Here is a 25,274-nt window from a genome sequence, read left to right on the forward strand (position 1 = left end):
GAAATCATTGCCCGGCTGGAACTAAAGCTTCCCAATTCAGACAACATGTGTGGCAAAATATAAAGCATGAATATAAGGACAAACAAAAAAATTACATGCTATGGAGAGCAACACGGTAAGCAGCAGAACATGATATATTAGTGACATCAAGTCCAAAGCCAGGTAAAACATTATGTAAGAGAACCGTTACAATGCATGCAAGATTTCTACTGTGATCAAATTGCAGGCTGGGTGATGGCAGGAAGAAAATACTGTGTATCAGTGAAAGAAACTGGAATTGGAGCATATACGCTCAAGCAACTAGTGTTGCACAGTTTTAAGGAAGTTTATACATATTTCAAAGATACATACCGAGTAATAAACATTGAATTCTCAATATTTTGTAAGTTGCAATCAAAGAACTCTCTTTGTGTGCATGTTCCAAATGCCCAAGAGTATTAAAACTGACTGACTGGTATGAACAGTACTGACAAAACTGCTTACAAGTGTTTCTTAACTACAGGCATAGTATTTAGCGAGACCACAAAAAACTCAACAGACAATTTCATTGCGGTGTTTCACCAAATTTACAACAGCTCCTACAACACTCATTACCACCCTGCAGCAGTCAATGTTCTTTAAAATCAATAAAGAAAACTCAAGACTAAATGAATATTTTGTTATTTGTGATGTTATAGAGAATTACTCTTTTACCATTCAGGGTGAAGTACTGGGAATGCACTGCAATATAACACAACTCACAATTCTCCCATCTGAAGCTTACTAAAGAGATGCAAATACTAATGAAATACATCTTGTGTCGTATGTGGAAACATCTGGCTGCTTTCAATGCGTGTATTCTTCCCAGCATAATTTCACCGATTTCTTAAAATGCTACTTTCCAAATCCAAAGCACATTTATTATATTACTGATGGATGAGATTTTAATGTTACAGCAAAATGTTATTTTTTGCTACAGAACATGATAAAGTAATTTTGTGATAGGGTTTTGGAGACTGTAAAGAGATTAACCACGTCTGCTAGCCTCAAGTGACCTCACAACAGTTGTTTCAGTGGTGCAAAGAAAATATTCATTCATGTGCTTCCCACTGTAGATCGGATTCCCATCATGGTGAAGAAAAATTGTCAACCTGAAACAATGTTTCAAGAATACAAGGACATTGCCAGTTACCCATGAGCTTCACTGTTCAATACCTATTAACAAAGGTATACTGGACAGGGGGCAAGGGGGGGAAGAGGAACAAGGGGGAGATGGTGAGAGGGGGAGAGAGAGGGGGAGAGAGAGGGGGAGAGAGAGGGGGAGAGAGAGGGGGAGAGAGAGGGGGAGAGAGAGGGGGAGAGAGAGAGAGATATATATGGTGAGAGGGGGGAGAGAGAGAAATGGGGAGAGGGGGAGGGAGAGAGATGGGGGAGGGAGAGAGATGTGGGAGGGAGAGAGATGGGGGAGGGAGAGAGATGGGGGAGGGAGAGAGATGGGGGAGGGAGAGAGATGGGGGAGGGAGAGAGATGGGGGAGGGAGAGAGATGGGGGAGGGAGAGAGATGGGTAGATGGGGGAGGGAGAGAGATGGGGGAGGGAGAGAGATGGGGGAGGGAGAGAGATGGGGGAGGGAGAGAGATGGGGGAGGGAGAGAGATGGGTAGATGGGGGAGGGAGAGAGATGGGTAGATGGGGGAGGGAGAGAGATTGGGGAGGGAGAGAGATGGAGGAGGGGAGGGAGAGAGATGGATTAGGGGGGAGGGTGAGAGAGATGGAGGAGGGGGGGAGGGAGAGAGAGATGGAGGAGGGGGGGGAGGGAGAGAGAGAGATGGAGGAGGGGGGAGGGAGAAAGAGAGATGGAGGAGGGGGGGAGGGAGAGAGAGAGATGGAGGAGGGGGGGAGGGAGAGAGAGATATGGAGGAGGGGGGGAGGGAGAGAGAGAGATGGAGGAGGGGGGAGGGAGAGAGAGAGATGGAGGAGGGGGGAGGGAGAGAGAGATGGAGGAGGGGGGATAGAGATGGAGGAGGGGGGAGAGAGATGGAGGAGGGGGGAGAGAGATGGAGGAGGGGGGAGAGAGATGGAGGAGGGGGGAGAGAGATGGAGGAGGGGGGAGAGAGATGGAGGAGGGGGGAGAGAGATGGAGGAGGGGGGGGAGAGATGGAGGAGGGGGGGAGAGAGATGGAGGAGGGGGGGAGAGAGATGGAGGAGGGGGGAGAGAGATGGAGGAGGGGGGAGAGAGATGGAGGAGGGGGGAGAGAGATGGAGGAGGGGGGAGAGAGATGGAGGAGGGGGGAGAGAGATGGAGGAGGGGGGAGAGAGATGGAGGAGGGGGGAGAGAGATGGAGGAGGGGGGAGAGAGATGGAGGAGGGGGGGAGAGAGATGGAGGAGGGGGGAGAGAGATGGAGGAGGGGGATTCCACTTCTTTAGCGAGATGAGAGGAGTCAGCGATTGCTATGGTGAAGAAAATGATGTTAAAAGACATGTGGATTTGTTGCCAGTGTGTGTAGCAGCTCTTGGTGGATGCATATGTATTAATAATTTTTGGGAAACAAAAAAGGATTAAGTACAGATCGGCTTCTTGCTTCTGCATCGACCGCCTCTGTCATCAGTGTTTCCAGCCAAACGAGAAACTTGTGTCATCATCAGAAGAGAGACATTTCAATAAGACTGGATCCAATTACACCAAGTGGAAGGACAACCATTTTAATTGGAGACTTGGACGACACATTGCAACAAGATTTTTTTTGTTTGTTGCTTTTTCCCCCCTCATTGAAGCTACACTGTAAATGGTTGGTTATACCAATAAAACTATATAAACTACATTTTCGTACAATTTTATTTAGGAATTGTGCTTTTTAATAATTTTTGTTTCATGTTTATGCACTATCTTCTGCATTTTCATAGTTTACTGATGCTGACGAAATAAATTTTTGGGCATGATGACTTGATATTTACCACGATTACAGTAGCACACTGGAGCAATAAAAAATTTTTTTCACGAAAAATCGAAGGTGGAGTGTTCTGAGATATTCAAGGTAAAAGGTCAAGTCAATGATGTTTCATGTGCACTCATTATCTTTTCAATGATATTGTGGTCATTTATGTTCGGACAGATGCACACAAATGTCACACAGTTTCAAAAATGCTAGATCACATTCAGCTTTCGGCCAATGACTTCTTCAGAAACAAAAACGCGCACGCACTCATGTACGCACGAGCACACATACTCGTGCGTGCGCGCGTGCGTACACACACACACACACACACACACACACACACACACACACACACACACACACACACACACACACCCTTCTTCTCATGCATACACGATTGCCCTCTCTGGCAGCTCGGTCGAAAGCTAAATGTCTGACAGTATTTTCATCGAGCCTGTCTGTGACTCAACATGTTTCCTTTACAGTGAGTATCAATCTATCCTTTTCCTAATACTGTTGATATCCAACCTGGAATTTCAACAGTTTGACACAATTTCCAAACTTTAATGGCCCCAGTGACTTTCTTTACAACTGTCATATGTGTCTGCAAACTGATAGTGATCTGGTTGATTGACTGCACCAAATTTGAAAGAAATCTGAGGTGGTCAGGTTACAGCTATTTTCCAGGTTTAGCACCGTTGCCACATAACGTGTTATCAAAAAATGCAGTGAATAATTTTATTAGAAGAAAATGCTTGCATGAAATTTGATTTTATGTCCTTCGAAGTACTGTCCTTGGCTAGCAATGCACTTATCCTAACACTGAATCCATGACTGGAAAACATTTCTGGAGCGCTTCTTCTGGATGGGCGTTCAACTGCCCTGTCTTGGCCCTCTCACTGTCAAGAATGGTGTGAAAATGTTTTCCATTAAGCACTGTTCCTGTCTTGGCCCTCTCACTGTCAAGAATGGTGTGAAAATGTTTTCCATTAAGCACTGTTTTAGTTTCTGGGAAGAGCAAGGAGTGCTTTGTGCTAAATCTGGTGATAATGTTGATGTGGACAGATTGAAAACTTTTTCCAGCCAAAAGCTTGGGAATCAAAAGTGGAGATTGTCATGGTGGAGAAGGAAGCCATAGGCCCATTATTCTGGTCTCTTTCTCTGTACAATTTCGTTAACATTGCAGTATACACTAGTAAAATTCAGCATTTACAGTTGTTCCCCTTGTAATGAACTGATTGCACTATGCCCCCAAAATTGGGAAATGGGCATGACTTTGATATCGATTTTTACTGACATGCCTTTTCAGGATGAAAAGATGCACTAGTTTTCCATTGGGAACACTGAATTTTCATCTCATCTCAGATTCATACCCATAGACCCAAATTTCATCCCCAGTTACAATTTTGGACATGAAGTCCGGATTTCAATGAAGGAAATCCTTCGATTCATTTCCGCTTTTAAATCGCTCATACCAGTTGTAAACAGTCTTTGGAGTTACACCATTATCGTCATACACCAATTTCCACATTTCGTGAGTTTTTTGGCACTTTTCTGCAACTTGAAGCAGAATTTAATATTCACATGATTTTCAAAATCCATGATGAATGACAGACATGGTAAACAGTGTAGTGTCTCTGGATGCTGACTGACAAGTCAGAACATGTTTCAACTTGACACTGCCTGTCCCAGTGGATCAAGCTACTGAACATTATCTTAAATGGTTGTAGCATAAGCAGCTGCTGCTAAAAAATTCATTCATCATGTTTTTAATAACACCTGCTATTTTGTAAGAGTTAATGTTGTGTGTTTTAGAATCACTATTTTTATTTATGTATTTCTTTTTTTTAATTTACCATGTAAATTCTACATACTTTCACACCAGAAGAAGATAGAAAATTGAATGTCATGCTCTCTTACGTAATATTAAGACTAATGTTAAATCAGTTCCATCATCACACTAATCAATACTTTTTTTATAACTTATGTTCAAATTTTAATGTGGAAGGAGTATTGCACAGTCACTGTCTATCAGCAATTTGTTTTATTTAAAGCAGGCTATCTACTGAGGCAGCCTGAATAGTTTACAGCATTCTTTTTAGTATGCAGATATAAGAATGAATACTGTGTGCTGATTCTTTTATAGCCAGAATGCATTAAATTGTGTAGTCTACAAAAACAAAAATCAATCAATACTAATTGATGATATTACAATCACATAATCGCATTGTGATTTTTTGTCAATCAATGACAAAATTACCATCTAACACCTACTGCTGACATGATTCATCACATTTTCTGGTCATTATTAGTATCCTTTAGAAAAGGACTGACTTTTCATAGGTGCAGTAATTTAAGACAAACAACACTGAATCAAATTTCTATGAGGTTCCCCTAAATACAAGTCCAATAACGTTTTGTAACTGACTAGTACAATTCCTTAATCTCATGAATACTTTAAATACATCAATGGGAAAAAAGCGCAACACCAAGAAGGAATTGTGTGACACAAATAAAAGTTAGTATGCGTGTTTGGATATATGGAACATGACGTCTAACCAAATTTCATTCCACCCACTTAAGAGTGGCATTACCAGCATCACTATGAGGATGCAAATCTGGTTTGGTTTAAATACTCGCTGTAACAATCACAAGTGTGTGTTAGGGCGGTATTATATTATCATATTTCTTTGTCAAAGCTGATATATCAAATATTTATGTCAAATAAATTTGATGGTGTAATAGGGAACTTTGTCAAATCTCGCCTGTCGTCAAATAAGTGTGATCAAATCTAGGGCCTCAGTGTAGATTTGATCATAGAAGTCACTTGTCTCCTGTTCACTGCAATATGAAATGTTACCACTTGAAGCACTTGCATCGTTGCACTGTTACAGCGTTCTGTCACCAGTAGTGTATTTGTAAACATGGCTGCGTTAATTTGTGTGTGCCGTCAACTACAAAATTAATAGAAATGTATGAAGTTGATGAGGCACTTTACAACCTGAGGCACGCTGAGTACAAAAATAGATTATGAAAACAGCGCGAAGCGCTGGCAGGTCGATACACACACAAACACACACACAAAATTCAAGTTTTCGCAACCAATGGTTGCTTCTTCAGGAAAGAGGGAAGGAGAGAGAAAGACGAAAGGATGTGGGTTTTCAGGGAGAGAGTAAGGAGTCATTCCAATCCCGGGAGCAGAAAGACTTACCTTAAGGGGAGAAAAGGGCAGGTATACACTCAATCGCGCACGCGCGCACACACACACACACACACACACACACACCACACACACACACACACACACATCCATCCGCACATACACAGACACAAGCAGACATTTGTAAAGGCAAAGAGTTGGGGCAGAGATGTCAGTCTACATGTAAATCTACATTTATACTCCGCAAGCCACCCAACGGTGTGTAGCGGAGGGCACTTTTCGTGCCACTGTCATTACCTCTTTCCTGTTCCAGCCTCTTATGGTTCGCGGGAAGAACGACTGTCTGAAAGCCTCCGTGCGCGCTCTAATCTCTCTAATTTTACATTCGTGATCTCCTCGGGAGGTATACGTAGGGGGAAGCAATATATTCAATACCTCATCCAGAAATGCACCCTCTCGAAACCTGGCGAGCAAGCTACACCGCGATGCAGAGCGCCTCTCTTGCAGAGTTTGCCACTTGAGTTTGTTAAACATCTCCGTAACACTATCACGGTTACCAAATAACCCTGTGACGAAACGCGCCGCTCTTCTTTGGATCTACTCTATCTCCTCCGTCAACCCGATCTGGTACGGATCCCACACTGATGATCAATACTCAAGTATAGGTCGAACGAGTGTTTTGTAAGCCACCTCCTTAGTTGATGGACTACATTTTCTAAGGACTCTCCCAATGAATCTCAACCTGGTACCCGCCTTACCAACAATTAATTTTATATGATCATTGCACTTCAAATCATTCCGCACGCATACTCCCAGATATTTTACAGAAGTAACTGCTACCAGTGTTTGTTCCGCTATCATATAATCATACAATAAAGGATCCTTCTTTCTATGTATTTGCAATACATTACATTTGTCTATGTTAAGGGTCAGTTGCCACTCCCAGCACCAAGTGCCTATCCGCTGCAGATCTTCCTGCATTTCGCTGCAATTTTCTATTGCTGAAACTTCTCTGTATACTACAGCATCATCCGCGAAAAGCCACATGTAACTTCGAACACTATCTACTAGGTCATTTATATATATTGTGAAAAGCAATGGTCCCATAACACTCCCCTGTGGCACACCAGAGGTTACTTTAAAGTCTGTAGATGTCTCTCCATTGATAACAACATGCTGTGTTCTGTGATATTCCGTAGACTCTTACTTTGTTTATCAGGCGACAGTGCGGAACTGTATCGAACGCCTTCCGGAAGTCAAGGAAAATAGCATCTACCTGAGAGCCTGTATCTAATATTTTCTGGGTCTCATGAACAAATAAAGGGAGTTGGGTCTCACACGATCGCTGTTTCCGGAATCCATGTTGATTCCTACAGAGTAGATTCTGGGTTTCCAAAAATGACATGATACTCGAGCAAAAAACATGTTCTAAAATTCTACAACAGATCGACGTCAGAGATATAGGTCTATAGTTTTGTGCATCTGCTCGACGACCCTTCTTGAAGACTGGGACTACCTGTGCTCTTTTCCAATCATTTGGAACCTTCCGTTCCTCTAGAGACTTGCGGTACACAGTTGTTAGAAGGGGGGCAAATTCTTTTGCGTACTCTGTGTAGAATCGAATTGGTAACCCGTCAGGTCCAGTGGACTTTCCTCTGTTGAGTGATTCCAGTTGCTTTTCTATTCCTCGGACACTTATTTCGATGTCAGTCATTTTTTCGTTTGTGCGAGGATTTTGAGAAGGAACCGCAGTGCGGTCTTCCTCTATGAAACAGCTTTGGAAAAAGGAGTTTAGTATTTCAACTTTACACATGTCATCCTCTGTTTCAATGCCATCATCATCCCGGAGTGTCTGGATATGCTGTTTCACGCCACTTACTGATTTAACGTAAGACCAGAACTTCCTAGGATTTTCTGTCAAGTCGGTACACAGAATTTTACTTTCGAATTCACTGAACGCTTCACGCATAGCCATCCTTATGCTAACTTTGACATCATTTGGCTTCTGTTTGTCTGAGAGGTTTTGGCTGCGTTTAAACTTGGAGTGAAGCTCTCTTTGCTTTCGCAGTAGTTTCCTAACTTTGTTGTTGTACCACGGTGGGTTTTTCCTGTCCCTCACAGTTTTACTCGGCACGTACCTGTCTAAAACGCATTTTACGATTGCCTTGAACTTTTTCCATAAACACTCAACATTGTCAGTGTCGGAACAGAAATTTTCGTTTTGATCTGTTAGGTAGTCTGAAATCTGCCTTCTATTACTCTTGCTAAACAGAGGCGGAAGTACAGAGGCAAAGATGTTGAAAGACAGGTGAGGTATGAGCGGCGGCAACTTGAATTTAGCGGAGGTTGAGGCCCCGCACATACAAATGTCTGCTTGTGTCTGTGTATGTGCGGATGGATATGTGTGTGTGTGTGTGTGTGTGTGTGTGTGTGTGTGTGCGCGTGCGCGTGCGCGCGAGTGTATACCTGTCCTTCCCCCCCCCCCAAGGTAAGACTTTCCGCTCCCGGGATTGGAATGACTCCTTACCCTCTCCCTTAAAACCCACATCCTTTCGTCTTTCCCTCTCCTTCCCTCTTTCCTGAAGAAGCAACCGTCAGTTGCGAAAGCTAGAAATTTTGTGTGTATGATTGTGTTTGTTTGTAAAACACACAAACACACACACACAAAATTTCTAGCTTTCGCAACCGACGGTTGCTTCTTCAGGAAAGAGGGAAGGAGAGGGAAAGACGAAAGGATGTGGGTTTTAAGGGAGAGGGTAAGGAGTCATTCCAATCCCGGGAGCGGAAGTCTTACCTTAGGGGGGAAAAAAGGACAGGTATACACTCGCGCGCGCACACACACACACACACACACACACACACACACACACACACACACACACACACACATACACAAGCAGACATATTTAAAGGCAAAGAGTTTGGGCAGAGATGTCAGTCGAGGCGGAAGTTTGGAGGCAAAGATGATGTTGAATGACAGGTGAGGTATGAGTGGCGGCAACTTGAAAGGGACCGTTTGATGTGTGAAGCTGGCCATTGGACAGATGGACCCTCCCCTACAGCCTAGGCCTTCGTGGCAAACGAATCTGCTCCAGTCCTGAATCCCTGGACCATTACACCAACAACATGAAAACAGCTTTCGCATCCCGCAACTACCCTCCCGACCTAGTACAGAAGCAAATAACCAGAACCTCTCACAGAAGAACCCCAAAAGTACCGCACTTGTGACAGGATACTAACCCAGGACTGGATCAGACTCTGAATGTGGCTCTCCAGCAGGGATACGACTTCCTACAATCCTGCCCCGAAATGAGATCCATCCTTCATCAAATCCTCCCCACTCCACCAAGAGTGTCTTTCCGCCATCCACCTAACCTTCGTAACCTCATCCCCAAACCACCTTCCCTATCCTCTGGCTCCTACCCTTGTAACCGCCCCCGGTGTAAAACCTGTCCTATGCACCCTCCCACCACCACCTACTCCAGTCCTGTAACCTGGAAGATGTACACGATCAAAGGTAGAGCCACGTGTGAAAGCACCCACGTGATTTACCAACTGACCTGCCTACACTGTGACGCTTTCTATGTGGGAATGACCAGCAACAAACTGTCCACTCACATGAATGGACACAGGGAGACAGTGTTTGTTGGTAATGAGGATCACCCTGTGGCTAAACATGCCTTGGTGCACAGCCAACACATCTTGGCACAGTGTTACAGTGTCCGGGTTATCTGGATACTTCCCACCAACACCAACCTATCCGAACTCCGGAGATGGGAACTTGCCCTTCAATATATCCTCTCTTCTCGTTATCCACCAGGCCTCAATCTCCGCTAATTTCAAGTTGCCGCCACTCATACCTCACCTGTCATTCAACATCATCTTTCCCTCCACACTTCCGCCTCGAATGACATCTCTGCCCAAACTCTTTGCCTTTAAATATGTCTGCTTGTGTCTGTGTATGTATGGATGGGTGTGTGTGTGTGTGTGTGTGTGTGTGTGTGTGTGTGGTGCGCGCGCGAGTATATACCTATCCTTTTTTTCCCCCTAAGGTAAGTCTTTCCGCTCCCGGTATTGGAATGACTCCTTACCCTCTCCCTTAAAACCCACATCCTTTCATCTTTCCTTTTCCTTCCCTCTTTCCTGACGAAGCAGCCGCCGGTTGCGAAAGCTCAAATTTTGTGTGTGTGTGTTATTTTATTGTGCTTGTCTACCGGCACTTTCCCGCTTGGTAAGTCTTGGAATATATATATATATTTTGCGGTTGGCCTGTAGGAGGATATCAGCTTCATACATTTCTATTAATTTTGTAGTTGTGGGATGCAAAATGTAATTCTTGCTTTGATATGTAATAAAAATAGTTCTTAATGCACATAAAATGTATTGAACATTTATTTACTTTCAGATATTGGTCTTTTAGTGACTTATAAACTGCTTCACACATTTCAGGTATTATTTTAGTTAAAGTGCACTGTGGTATTAAAGTGCTGTACTGTAAGCTAGTGTAACTCTCTCCTATAGCAAAAAATCGAAGTGTTACTGTGAGCCTGTCTTCTGCGGATATAGCAGTTCTTAATTGAGTATTGAGCTTTGTGATTTGTTACACGCTTCACTGAGCAAATACTGAAATGTATGCTCATCCATTCTTGAGTAATTTATGTATCACTTAACGTCCTTCACTAGAAGCTCATGTTGAGTTGATGTTAGTCATGAATGCCTTTAAGGTGACAAATACTCCACTATGAACACCTCACTGAGTTTGAACGGATCATGTAGTATAGCTACAAGAAGTTGGATGTTCTTTCTGCGATATGGCAAAAAGACTTGGCAGCAATGTAGTCACTGTACTTGGTTGCTAGCAGCAGTGGACATGTGAACGTAAGGCTGCAAGAAGACCAGGCTGCAGACAGCCACATGGCACTACCGAGAGGGAAGACCATAATGTTCAGCATATGGCTCCCATGTATCGTACTGCATGTACAGCAGCAACATGAGCAGCAGTTGGCTCCACAATGACACAATGGACTGTTATAAACTGGTTACTTGAAGGACAGCTCTGAGGCAGATGCTCTGTAGCATGCATTCCACTGATCCCAAACCAATGCCATTTACGACTTCAGTGGTATCAAACAACAGCTCTTTAGAAGGCAGAGTGAAGGTCTGTTGTGTTTTCTGATGAAAGCCAGTTTTGCCTCGGTGCCAGTGATGGCCGTGTATTGGTTAGGAGGTAGCCAGTTGAGGGCTCGCAACCAAGTCTGCAAGCTATACACACTGGACCTGGGATTATGGTGTGGGGTGCAGTATCATATGACAGCAGGAGCATTCTCATTGTTATCCCATGGACACTGACTGTAAATTTCTTCATCAATCTGGTGATTTGAATGGTGGTGCTGCCATTCATAAACAACATACCTGGGGCTATTTCCCAACAGAATAACACCCACCTACTGCTGTTGTAACCCAACATGCTCTACAGAGTGTTAACATATTTCCTTGGCCTCTCAATCACCAAATATATCTTCCATCGAGCACATATGGGAAATCACTGAACAAAAATTCCATGGTCACCCACAAACAGCATTAACCATCCCTTTATTGACAGGCCAACTGCAACAGGCATGGAACTCCATCCCACAAACTGACAAATGGCACCTGTACAATGCAATGCATACACGTTTGCATGCTTGCATTCAACATTTTGGTGGTTATACCAGTTTTTAATTTACCAGCATTTCACATTTGCAATGGCTATCTTAAGTGCATATTAACATGTGATCTTGCAATGTTTATCAGTGAAATATGTTACTTAGACAATTGTATTCCCAAAATTTCATTACTCTAGACTGATTATTTTTTGGTGCTCCAACTCTTTTCCATCGGTGTATTAAGCAGCCAATTTAAAAAAAAAATCAATTTTTGAAGAAAATGTAAAAACACAGACTGTCCATGATGTTAAGGTGTTTGTCATAGTACATTGAAATGGTGTCTGTCTTCAGAAATTAAGTTGACTGAACTATTGGTGATGATCACTCACTTCTGCAGCAATGGGTATCAAAGAGCTGTAGAGTCAGTCTGAAGCACTTGGTGTGTCAACACCTCAGGGGCATATGTTGTTCCTCACAGAAGTATTCTTGATTATTTAGAATTTTATATTATTTTGTCGTTTTACTCTACGTGTCCAAAAAAGGTAGAATTAAAGATTTGAGCCTTTGAGTTATTAATTTTTAGAATTTCCAAAGCTGTGCAACTTTTTTTGCATTCTAACACCTTAGAACGTTCATATCTCTCGTGAGTTTTATTCATTTCTTACCAGCTTTGAAAGTATGTACTACTTGACCACAGTCCTAAAAATGCTAAGTTTTTCCAAACCAGTATCTTTTAAATATTTTAAATTTAAAACTGAAATTTTTATGTTGAATAACAACTATTTTTTTCATACACTGTTTATTAACGCGTGTGCCAAATTTCATAATAGTATTCCTAAACACAATGAAATTAATTTTATTTTACTGCAATTTGCTATGATAACTGTACCGCAGTTCCCAATGGCTTGCAAGCTGAATCATAAAAGCACAGCTAAAATGAAATAATTGTGCACTAATTATGCACACTTCGATTTCTCATCTTAAAAATGTAGTAAATCATGCCAAACAATGACACGTTTAATTAATGGTCGGGATATTACGTATTTTTCATTTTATATAACATTTCGTTAAAGTTTAAAGTGCTACCAGTATGTAAAAAAAATCTTCATGTTCATGAATCAGTAGAGATGATGATGACGAAAAAGTTTTGTGGGTACGACAGCAGCAAGATCTTTAGCACCTGCTCAGAAGTATAATGAGACAAGTGTAGAGGAAAACTGTAAAATTACTGAAATGAGAACTGCAAATAAAAACAGTCCTCAAAACAAAAAAAAAAAGAAACACACACACACACACACACACACACACACACACACACACACACACACACACACACACACACACAGAGGAACGAAAATCATGACGGCTGATCGAAAACACAGTAAAGGGATAAAACTGTGTAAAGAATTAAAAGAAGACAGAAGACACCTACAATTGACTGATCGCTGGAATTGAAGGGGAAGAGAAAGCCACTCTGCGACAGCCTAAAAGCTTAGGGCAGGGTGCACACTATTACAAAATTCATACTTGTCTCATCATCAAATATAATAAATAGATCCTCACCTAGATTCACCTCTGCTGGCTTGTCTCAAAATAAAATGCACTCAGATAAATGTGGCATACACTGACTTGCCCACCACAGGTACCACAGACAGGGAGGTCTTCTCGCTGGAGTAAAAAGGGGACAGAGCCCAATTCTGAGGCACGTCAGGTCAAGGTCACCTCATCTCGCCACAGCGACTGGCCTGATGATATCCACAGCTAGACAGTTGACTTCACTAAGTGCAGCTTATTGTCCATCATTGCCAGCCACTCCTTCCATAACAGTATGGATCTGCGACTCGTGTGTAAAATGACAGCCTGCAGGGGAATGGCGTATTCTGTAACATATTATGTTCCCTGAACACCTCCTTGGCAGATTCACTGGCTTTTTCATACCCCAAATCCCCACATGCTCTGGTACGCAGCACAATGATACCTTCTTCACCCACCACTGTGGGAAGTACAGATGGTCACATATGAGTTGGACCAATATCTCTTCTGGGCAAATGTGCTGCAACAATTGTAGTGTACTAGGGGAATTGGAGCAGAAGAGAAACTGTATCCCCTAAAGACACCTCAACCACTCGAATGCCTCCAGCATAGCGTGGAGCTCTACAGAAAAAACAGTATACATATGAAGAATGCGAATCCTGAAGATACAGTCAGGGAATATGACTTAACAGCCAAAGCACTCCCCTTGTTGTGAATCATCTGTGTACACAACCAAACAACTGTAACACCTATCATTTGGTTAAAAAAACAGAGACTGAGTCTCAACATTCAGAGCGCAATTTTTCTAAAAATCTGTCAAAACTAAAATTTGACTCTAAGCTTACATAGCTGCCACAAATGTGTATAAAAAGTGGCCAGGATATTGATGCAATCCTTTAAAAATAAACATTTACTGATGGAGTGAGGATGTTAGGAAGGAACTTCTCAGATTGACATAACCATGTAATAAAGAATGCAAGAATATCTGCACTTTATGTAAACTAAAATTATCTACAGAAAGGAAACCAGGCTGCTGAAAAATGAAAGCTAAGAATCTGATAGATAAGTAAAGTAAGTTTTAGCAAGTGATAAGCTTGTCTAAAATGGCTTGCATTTGCTGAACACCTCCGATTTCAAGAGGGAATCCATAGTAATAAAAAGAAACGTTGTACCAGTATAGAAAAAGAGTTTAGAGTAAGCAACTACAATGCAAGAAAAACAAAACAGAAAACAGAGGAGGAAAAGGGCGCACACTCGACTTATGATCCTAAGTGTGGCCAGAACTTGTCTTCAAGAAACACTTCTGTTGGTGATGAAAGAATCTTACTGTAATGATGAGACAAATGCTTGGCAAAAACGATTACATTTCTATGGGAAAAAAAGAGGGTCTGTGCACGCCTGCACTTGTTCAAAATGGATTAATTCTAGGAAACCTGAGAGAAGTGTCCAAACTTTAAGTAATATATTCATGGTATTTATTGAGCATGTGTTGTTATGGTATACATTGAAATATTTTCACAGGTAACAGGAGGAATTCAAATCTAAATTCAAACTGAAATGTATAATTTCTAACAATGTTATAAACTGACTATCACCAAAAAATAAAGTAAAAAAAATAAAAAAAATAAACATGATTTGACATTCGTTTTTTTTGTTTTATTTTTTTATTTTTTTTAATTTAATGTTTTCATTACAACTTATTGCTAAGGCCAAAATCCTAGGGACTAAGTGCAGGATGCCGTGCCTACTAGCAAAATAAAATTTATGTCAATATGTTCCCACTGGAATACCATCACGGTACATTAGCAAATAGTGTATGACTAACATAATTTTTGCTCATAAAAAAAGAAACCAGATTTTGATATTTTAAAAATTAAAAAAAAAATAGTTTCAGAAAAATTAGCATTTTATGTATTTGTTCAAGTCATAAATATTTTCAAAGCTTATATAAACTGAATAGAATGGCACAAAATACAGGTTTTGAGATACGGCTATTTTAAAGTTTCAAAACGAGGAAAAAAATATCCCAATTTTCTAAATTCAAAAATTAATATCTCAAAAATGAAAAGTCTAAAAGTTATTTAATTTGGGATTTTTCATGCAAACGACTACAACCACAACTACACAAAAAATCTGAGATGTAATGAACCAGACCATTGGCTGATTTTGTGTATCTTTGTGACACTTTGTAGTGGCATAAATTTTATACTTTTATGACAAATCGTTTGTGATGTTATGATGTTCACAAAGGTATTTCGTGCAGTAAAAAGATGAGGAAAAGGTGGATAGATGTGAATTACATACTAGTTCAATTATTTATATTTTTGTAGTTATCACACTTACTATTCTTATCATATTTTAAAATAAATGTCGCACAATTTCACACAAGTATTGCTTTGCAAGTTGCTAATTAAGAGCACAGTTTTACCAATAAACAACACAAAATAATTTTAATGTTTCTCAAAGCGGGTTTACCTCCACTGAAAATTTTAGTGTGTATACAGAACTGTCACACTACAACAACAATCTGATAAATTAAAAAAAAAAAAAAAAAAAAAATAGAAGTTACTCAAAAAGAGCCAGCAGTGTGATGGGCATACACATTACTGATTCATTAGCTTCCTGAATGTGATATTTCTGGGCAAAATGTGTATGAAAGCTCTTGAGAAATGAGACTTCCATATGAGACAGAAAGCTCAACCAGGTCTACTGTTCAATGTCCTGCACAGATTTCCTACGCCAGTTTTACAACATCTTAATTTCTTGTGTGTGTGTGTGTGTGTGTGTGTGTGTGTGTGTGTGTGTGTGTGTGTGTGTCAACTTAAATGTCAGTGTATTGAGTTGCAAACTTTATGCTACCTGTTTTTCAGTGTAGAAAAAAAAATCGATATGCAATTTTCCTTTGCAACTGAACTATGTTGCAATTCTCTAGCACCCAAATAATGAGCATATGAAATGAGCAAGTCTTGTATGCTCTCTGGAAACAAAAAGCTTTTTTTGTAAGGCTGTATGCCTAACCCACAGAACCATTGTTACAAAATTTCAGTGCAGTCATTCAACAGTTTTACTAATTAACTGCATACATTTAAAACTTAGAAGCCTGTTTCTGAATATGCTGGGATTGATCATGAAAGTGAAACTTGTCATACACAAAGTCCACCAATGTAATACTAGAGTTGCATAAAATATGAATGCACAGACTAAAGTATAGACCTGACCAAGAATTTACCAAACTGATCTAATTTTCCCCCCATATTATGTGCACACGATACCAATGTTTTATTCATAAAAGAAAATACACGCAAAAAAAGAAAAAAATTGAATAAAATATTATTAAATAAAATGCTGACATCATGGAAAGGCAAATTAAAAGCTTATATAGAATTTTAAATTTAAAAAAAAAATTACACAGTTAAATCTGTGAATACCCAACTTTCACAGTAATTGGGGTCAACCATACGGCACACTATTATTAGACATCAACTTTCCAGAAAACCTAGTTTCAGTGTAGTATTTCAGAACAGTTTAAAATTGTTTTTGTTGTTGTCCTGCTACACATCCTCAATTACAAGATAATTTTTTGAAGTTGTATGTAACTACAATTTCCTTACATGACTTGCAAAAAGGACCTATATTAAAATGTTACTAATGTTCTGAAGCTAAAGCAATAAATACTTCATTTTTTACTTACGTACTGGAAACAGTAGTGACAATGTCTTCTGTCCAAAGTTCTCTGACAGTCAAATTATTTATGCTGAGTATGTGCGGTGCAACAATCCTGTATGAATGTTAATTGTTAACACTAGTATAATTGCAAACAAAGCTGCACATATATAAGAACTGACTCAGTAGAAAATCTGTCTCAAACGGCATACAGTATAGAATATGGACTACAGGATAAATCGTCAGTGTTATCACACACCACCACCAACACCAGCCACTAAAACTGCAACTGAAGTTCACAGTCATGGTTAAAATTAGCTATCTGAAACTCTACTGGCTCAATATTTGATTTAAGAGTCATTTTGAGTTAAAGAAAGGATACAAATTTAAAAATTTAGCTTATGCTGAGATAAGGGCCTTCACTTCAATTCACTGATGACATTACAGTTCTTTTGTTTTTATGATTTTGAAACAGGGCACCAGCATTTTAAAAACCTTTGCAGCACTACACTGTCTGTCAGTGACAGCAATATACAGCTGCATGGGTAATTTTCCTCTTCTACTAAAGGCAACTGTACATAACACATTAATCACATGTGAAGGGTTATGAGAAGAATGCACCTTGCACTTCAACCCTGCAATCTGAGCTTATTCCCTATCTCTCTCAATAATAAATGATGGTGCCTTTTACTGTATCCAAGAAAAATGGCTAGAAAATAAGCAATAAAATTAACATCTAAGGAGAGAGAACTGGGTGCAGAAAGTGTGAGATCAAAGTCTGTCAACTCTATACAGGAAAGCAGGTTGATCCATGCAATACTAAAACCGATCAATTCTTACCATATGGCAAGTTTCCTGTTTAGTGGAAATAAAGAATGAACTATTTCCAACACATTTCTGAAAACTGTGCAGTGCATCCATTAGCACAAATATTATGTAATGTGTTTGTACATTTTCAGGAGTTGCACACTCTGTACACATGGTTGGGATGTTTTCAATTTGTAATATTATTTTTTTACATAATTTCATCCATTCAAAATCTGAAAAAGTTGTACCATCCTAAATTCTACTAATGGTATCCATCTTACCTTCCAGATTTACTTGAATAATTTATAAATTATGGGTATCCAGGTGAGAATATCTTCACAAAGCTACCCATAACAATATGCACAAACTGAGGAGTTTCTTTCACGTCAGCCCTGTATCACCAAAAGGTTAACTGCAACCGAAAAAGTTATTATTTGTTTCAGTTCAAAATGGGAAACAAATCTCCTTATATCCAAAACAACAACAAGAGGGATGAAATTAAACTGCATAAACACCCAAGAAATGCACTGGCATGTAACAAATGTCCACTTTAATCAGAAAGCTGGCACACCCAATTGTGGATTGAATGTCTTGTATAAGTTTCCTGCCCTTGCACCATAGATACTGGTAACTCAATTTAAGGTCCACTTCTCTTTCTCTCAGATTATGCACAGGCATTCATAACATAGGTTTCTTTATTTTCTCACTGTCTCTTGTTTCCATTTAAAACATCCATGTCTTTCCACATGTACTGTTATTAATTAAGAGATCACAATACAGAACTTCAATGAGGTTTCAAGAAATTAGTCTTCCATTCACCGCTGTCCACACTTGTTTTAGCTAGCAATTGACCCATTACAAGTTCCAGTGCTTCTAGCACATATGTGCAACTTCTTGCAGAATGTCACCATTTGCTTATAGCATAAGTAGTCATAGCATGTGTGTTCCCATGAGGTCCAACTGTTGAGGCAGTGATGATGTACAGGAAGGCCAACTTTGTAAGCTGTAAGATGCATTGAGCTACTGAAGTCAAAACTCTGCATAATAAAAGAAGCATACTCTTGCAGTAATACCTGTAAAACTATTTCACTTCCCTGTGATGAGCAAAAACAATTTGGTTTACGAACTTTGGATGTATATCTTGTTTTACCTTAAAATACACAGACGTAAAGACACTACCAAATGACTGCACACCAAGGGTCTGTTCAAATGTTATACAGTAATTAAGTTTTCTTATGAAAATATCTAAATGTTACAAACATCATTGCTGTAACCATTTATTATAAAATAAAATATTTACACATTATAAAAACAGAATTATAAATAACAATTGTAAATCATATTACTGTTTCTAATAATATCATTTGCAAAATACTTTTACTACCATTATGTTATTTGTGAACAACAACAACAACAACAACAAAGAATCACTAAAACAAAACCAAAAATGATGGTTGCACAACAGTACTGTATCATATTTGACAATGTTTTCTGTCATAGTTCAGAACTGCTATTGTTTTGCCTGCAGCAATTAGGATAAAATTATTTCATGGTTTCCCATGTCTGTGCACTCAACAAAAACTAAAAGCCAATAATAAAGAATATTTCACAGACATAGATTACTCATGCAATCTGCTGAACAGACAGCCAAAATGCCGATCTCAAATTTAATACATACAACTTAAAATCTGCACATAACTCCTATACCATAGTGCTTCATAATGAGAGGCCATGTGGCGAGGACTAACACAATGGCATGAATTGCTGCCTTCATCTTTTTTTATGATACCCACTACAAAATTACTATGGTAATCATTTTGCTAATTGACAAAAAAATCTCTAGTGAAATATCAATGACAGACATGCAGAGATCAGGAAACAAGCAAAATCGTAAATAGTAAATGTAGAATCATATATTATGAATGACTTCTGCAAAAAACAAAATAAAATTTTATAGTGTTTCTGTTCTGAGACACAGTAATATATTGCTTAAGTGTTTCACCCCCCCCCCCCCCCCCCCAAAGATCTAGTGACTCCACTATCTAAAACACCAGCTTTGTTTTGTAGAACAAAGGGAGATGCAGAATACTCACTGCAGTATTCATTTGGCACTTTTGCCATTGTTTTAATAACTGTTGGGAAATATTTGTTTATGATCTCACATCTGGGATACTCAGCTAATTTTGTGTGTCTTATAATGCAGAATGTACAGAATTAACAAAGATAACTCCATATTTCTCATTAAACACTGCACTTATCAAATATGCCACTAGATTTCATAAGGCAATGATTTTCGACTATGAAGTACAATGCATCATTAAACTACCATATGAAAAGGATATATTGACACTCATAATCATACAAAGGGGCCACAGACATATTCGATGAAAAAAATACTTTTTTTCTATTTTCACTGTGCCCTATCTGCATCTCAACACCACCTCTATATGGTGAACAGCAATCTATTCTTTGCATATTGTTATTATTCCAACTTGAACTTTATGTATTTACAGAGTCACAGATCTCAATTACCATTTTAACGTAATCACAAACCACAACAGATAAATAAAGAATGTCTGCTTGTTGTCTGCTGAAGTATAAGTCTCTCTCCCCCTCTCTCGCAGCCACACTGAAAATATTTTTTCCTTGTTCTGATAACAAAACTGAAACTTTGTTGTACTTACTAAGCATTCAATTTAGTGTAAAGAAATTGATAAACATGAAGAACAGAAGTCTTAGTACCAACTCATGGTCTAGATAATGCTAGTGTCATGCTCATTATATGGGTGCCAGACCTATCAAAGTTGTTTACAACCAAAAATACATCGCAGCAAGTGTTCTGCCAAAAGCAGAACAGAAAACATTATATTTTATTAAAAAAGAAATGTAGCTCACTTAACCCAATATGTGCAATCATCACCCCCAGAAACAGAATATTTTTTTTTTTTTTTTAAATAAGCACTGTAGTAGTTCCCTTCGACAAGCACTCTAGCGAAATATGTAAAGCGGTCATTAACCCCAAAATGGTTTTGAGTGCCACAGTATTTTGATTTTGCAATTCTTACATACCTCCACTCTTACTACTTAATCCATTAATCACTTGTAGAAGGGGGGTGGGAGCTAAGTTTAACACTAAACAGAAATAAACCGTGGCTACGCAGTTTTCACATACAATCTTGTAAAAAGCATATGTTGGTTAAGTGTCACAAAAATGCTTGGTCTGACAGATTACTGTATGCTAGGAAATCAGACTGCTAAACTAGCATTTACATGACTGAACCCTTTCTGTTTTTAGCGTAGCATTCAATACACTGTCAACAGTGAATGTGGTATAGACGGACCACTATCTCACTGAATCACAAACAGAGTAGAAGTGAACAGTGGTCTCACAGAAATTATTTTGAAATTAACTTGAACCATTGAAAAGATGAATGAAATAAGTATCAATGTCACTGGTACTAAGAAGAGGCTAAAAGTTTTAAAACTGAACAAAGTCCCAGGGCCCGAAGGAATCCTTGTCAGATTCTATGTTGAGCTAGTCCCTCTTTTAACTATAATTATCGTAGACCCCTCGAACAACAAACCATGTCCAGTTCTTTGAAAAAAAAAAAAAAAAAGCACAGGTCACATCTGTTAAAAAAAAAGGGTGTAGAAATGATCCACAACACTACCATCCAATATCCTTGACATTAATTTGTTATAGAATTCTGAGCTCAAAAATAATGGGGTATCTTGAACCGAATATGACCACCTCAATGTCAATCAACAGGGATTCGATAAGGTGAAACCTAGCTCACAATTTCCTCACATGACAAGCTATTTTGCTTTGGATCAAGGCATTCATGTAGATGTCATACTTCTTGGTCTCCAAACAGCATTTGACCAGTATCACACGTATGCTTATTGTCAAAAGTATGATCATATGCGACTGGAATGACAACTGTTTGGCAGAGAGGATGCAGCCTGTTGTCTTGGATGGAAAGTCATTGTCAGATGTAAAAGTAACTTCAGGTGTGCCCGAGGGAGGTACACACCTCGCTTGCTGTTCATGTAGTACATCAATGACATTGCAGAAAATATTAACAGTAACCTCAGACTTTCTGTAGATGATGCAGTTACTTATAACGAAATACTGTCAGAAAGAAGCTACATAAATATTCAGTAAGTTCTTCAGTAAGCTCTTGATACGATTTCAAAGTGGTGTAAAGATTGGCAACTTGCTTTGAATGTTCACAACTGTAAAATTGTGCACTTCACAAAATGAAAAAAAAAAAAACATAATATCGTATGACCATTATATCAATGAGTCACAGTTGGAATAGACCCACTCACACAAATACCTGAAAACACTTTTTAAGGATATGACAGGAAACATTCTCAAAGGCTGTCATTGATAAAGTAGGTTGTAGAGTTTGGTTTGTTGGTAGAATATTGGTGAAGTGCAATCTACAAAGAAGACTGCTTGCAAATCACTAGTGTGACAGGTTCTAGAATATTGCTCTAGTGTGTGGGATCTGTACCAAATAGGACTTACAGAGGATATTGAGCATATACAGAGAAGGACGGCACAAATGGTCACAGGTTTGTTTGATATGTGGGAGCAGAGGTAATGAAGAAACTGAATTGGAACACTCTTTAAGATAGATGTAAGCTATCCTGAGAAAGTCTATTAACGAAGTTTGAAGAAATGGCTTTAAATGACGACTCTAGGAATATGCTACAACCCCCTATGCATCGCTCACCTAGAGATCGTGAGGATAAGATTACAATGATTACTGCATGCACAGAGACATTCAAACGATCTTTCTTACCACACTCCATACATGAATAGAATGGGAAGAAATCCTAATAACTGGTACACTGGGACGCATTCTCTGTTAAACGCTTCACGGTGATTTGAAGAGTATAGATGTATTTGTAAAACTGCTTTTACGAAATAATAGAAATCTTCTTCACAGACTCTCAAAAATATACATCAGTGTTACCTCTTACTATATCACAACTTTGAGATGGAGTGTAGATGGAATGCTTTCAATGATTTTTTTTTCTGCTGTCTGTTGCACTCTCTCCCTCTGTACTGTCCTTTTCGTTTATATTCAGCTAAAATATATAAGTTTCTGCAAGTACTATAAATTATACAATTATACATTTTTGCTAGAAGCAGGTTGATTATTTAGTTTCCTCAATCACTGCAGCTTTTCTTATGTTGAGCTACAGAAGTACAGTGAAAGCCACATATTTTACATGAAAGTTACAGTTTCGTATTTCTCCTACTACGCAATGCTTAGCATTTGTAACAACTCAACTGATATGGCCACTCCACCTTGCACAACTTTGAAAAATCAGATAAATGAATTTGAATAACACTAATGACTGTAGTGCCTCTTCATCTGATACAACAGAGAATCTCTATTGAAGATTTTCTTCTGTTCGAGTACATTATGTTATATTTGTTTGTATTGAAGTTTCCAAAAGGGAACATGATGTTGAGTACTTTCTTGAACTATAATTCTAATCTGAAGTGTTTACTGTGTGAAGCAACCTCAATCATACATTATTTTCTTTAATTTAAAAGTGTTAAAAAGAATTTAGTATAGCTCAACGTCTTTCTTGGACACTACTTCGGCAACTTTGCCACAAACCTACCTCAGAAACCCTACTGGGTAACAGGAAGGAGTCTTTATGAAGTTGGAGGTGGGATCAGGACCAGATGTAATTCCTGGGGAATATTCACCTCACTGAGAGGTGAAGGCTAGGTTAAACGCAGACTGAAAAAAATCTATGGTGTGACTGCAATTCAATTCCACAAACTTTCGGTTTCCAGGCACGCGCTTTAGTGCCTGGCCACCAGACCAAACATTAAAAAGTGGTGAAATTGCTGCTAATATGACTTGTCTCAATATGTAAACCCTGACAATTGGAACCATTACATCCGCTGACTGATTATTGTATTGCATGTTGAAGAAGTACAGTCATGCTGAGAAAGGTCAGAATTTTGTTCCATAAGTAATCTCCAAAAATATTTACAAGAAACACGGCAAACAACTTCTGATTTATCTTGGTCTTACTGCAGATATCTGATATAAAAATTTTGAAGTACCTTTCATTGTTATTTTCTTTTATTTATTTTTTTCTGAAGGGGGAGGGTGGTGAAGAGTGAAGAAAAACTGAAGTATATTTTTGTACAAACTTCATCAATTTTCTCAGCACCACAGAACCATTGGTGGACTCTACACAAAACTGTTTCATAGTTTGACATTTCTTGTGTTTGCATATTCATGATATGGACTGAACTCCAATGGCTCCTGTTCCATGAGAAACCCTAATAGCATTTATTTTAACAGAGCATAAAAACTAGATCAGTCTACATTATGTCAGGACAGCTGCTGCAAAAGGAGAATTGTCTGGCCTGAAACTATAAAGTCATTAAAATAAATAATAATAATAATAATTAATAGTAATAGTATTTATAACAACTAGCACTAAGATTCTACAATAATTCTAAATTGATATTTTCAAAACTGAGGCATTTAGAAGAAAAATGTCACATAGGTAACTCAATCTTTGGTAGATGAATAATTTTTATGTTCAAAATTATTATAATCTAGATCTTTCCATAACATTGCAAACATCATTTCAGTTCCAGGTAACCAAGGCACCTCATTATGTGGCAGTTTCAATTCCACTGGCAATTTCCTTTTTTTCCCAGAATTCATTAGCTCTTGGTTCTGAAAGCTTTATCTCTGTTCTTGTATATCAATTTGTACCAATTTGGCACACAGAAGTGTTTCCAAATCTTAATTTTTTTGTATGATGTCCTTTCTTTATACATTTTAAATCTCTACTAGATTATTTTCACAAAATTCAAAAACATTTTTCTGAGTTGTAAAAGCTCACTCCCAATAAGAGAGAGAATTTTCTTGCATAATATGTCACTGCTCCCGTCAAATTATATTTACACCCACTCCATCTTATTTATATACAGATGGGGAATTTTAATAATCCTGTTGTTTGATACTGATATATGGTAGATCTGCAAAAGCAATATTTCTATTAACCTAGGCACAGTGCGCATTTGTCAGAAACTACTTCAGAAATAGGCACAAAAGCTATCACAGAAGATTGACTAAGTTTTGAACCCAGAAAGTACAATACATACTATCTGTAATTTCTACCTGACTATAGTTGAGAAATTTGATACATTCGAACACTTTCTTGCCATAACTGATAGTTACTATATTTCATAGACATGTCGCTCATATCTGGTTTTTTAATTGCAATTTTGCATCAAATTGCTTAATTTTTATTGTGTACTCACCTGTGTTACAGAAAAATCTATATCACACTGTATTGGATATACCCAAATATTACACTAAGGGCATCAAGGTATTACAGAGATACAGAAACTACATTGATGATAAAAATAATTACATGTAAGTTCTGTTATAATCTTTCATCATCAGATTTCATTCTACTAAAGTACAAAAATTAAAATGTGTGTTGTCATAAAACTATAGGAAAATAAATATTTAGATGTCAATTAAAAGAACGT

The 25,274-nt window shown here is 38.7% G+C and overlaps 1 protein-coding gene across 12 annotated transcripts in view; it reads right to left on the bottom strand.

Moving 5' to 3' along the window:
* The window catches only part of LOC126284815 (RNA-binding protein 5-like), a 116,222-nt gene that overhangs the window by 78,322 nt on the left and 12,626 nt on the right, over positions 1–25,274 (bottom strand). For 3 of the 12 annotated variants that reach the window (XM_049984019.1, XM_049984022.1, XM_049984020.1), the window contains exons 2-3: positions 18,004–18,134; positions 16,944–17,030 (exon numbers count right to left, since the gene is read on the bottom strand). The exons of 3 other annotated variants lie outside the window; for them this stretch is intronic. The gene's annotated coding sequence lies outside the window, so the exon portion shown is untranslated. The remainder of the gene's footprint in view (positions 1–16,943; positions 17,031–18,003; positions 18,135–25,274) is intronic. 6 more of the 12 variants (XM_049984025.1, XM_049984016.1, XM_049984024.1 and 3 more) reach the window with 4 other exon arrangements.

This window comes from Schistocerca gregaria, chromosome 8 (assembly GCF_023897955.1).
Source record: "Schistocerca gregaria isolate iqSchGreg1 chromosome 8, iqSchGreg1.2, whole genome shotgun sequence".
NCBI lineage: Eukaryota > Metazoa > Arthropoda > Insecta > Orthoptera > Acrididae > Schistocerca > Schistocerca gregaria.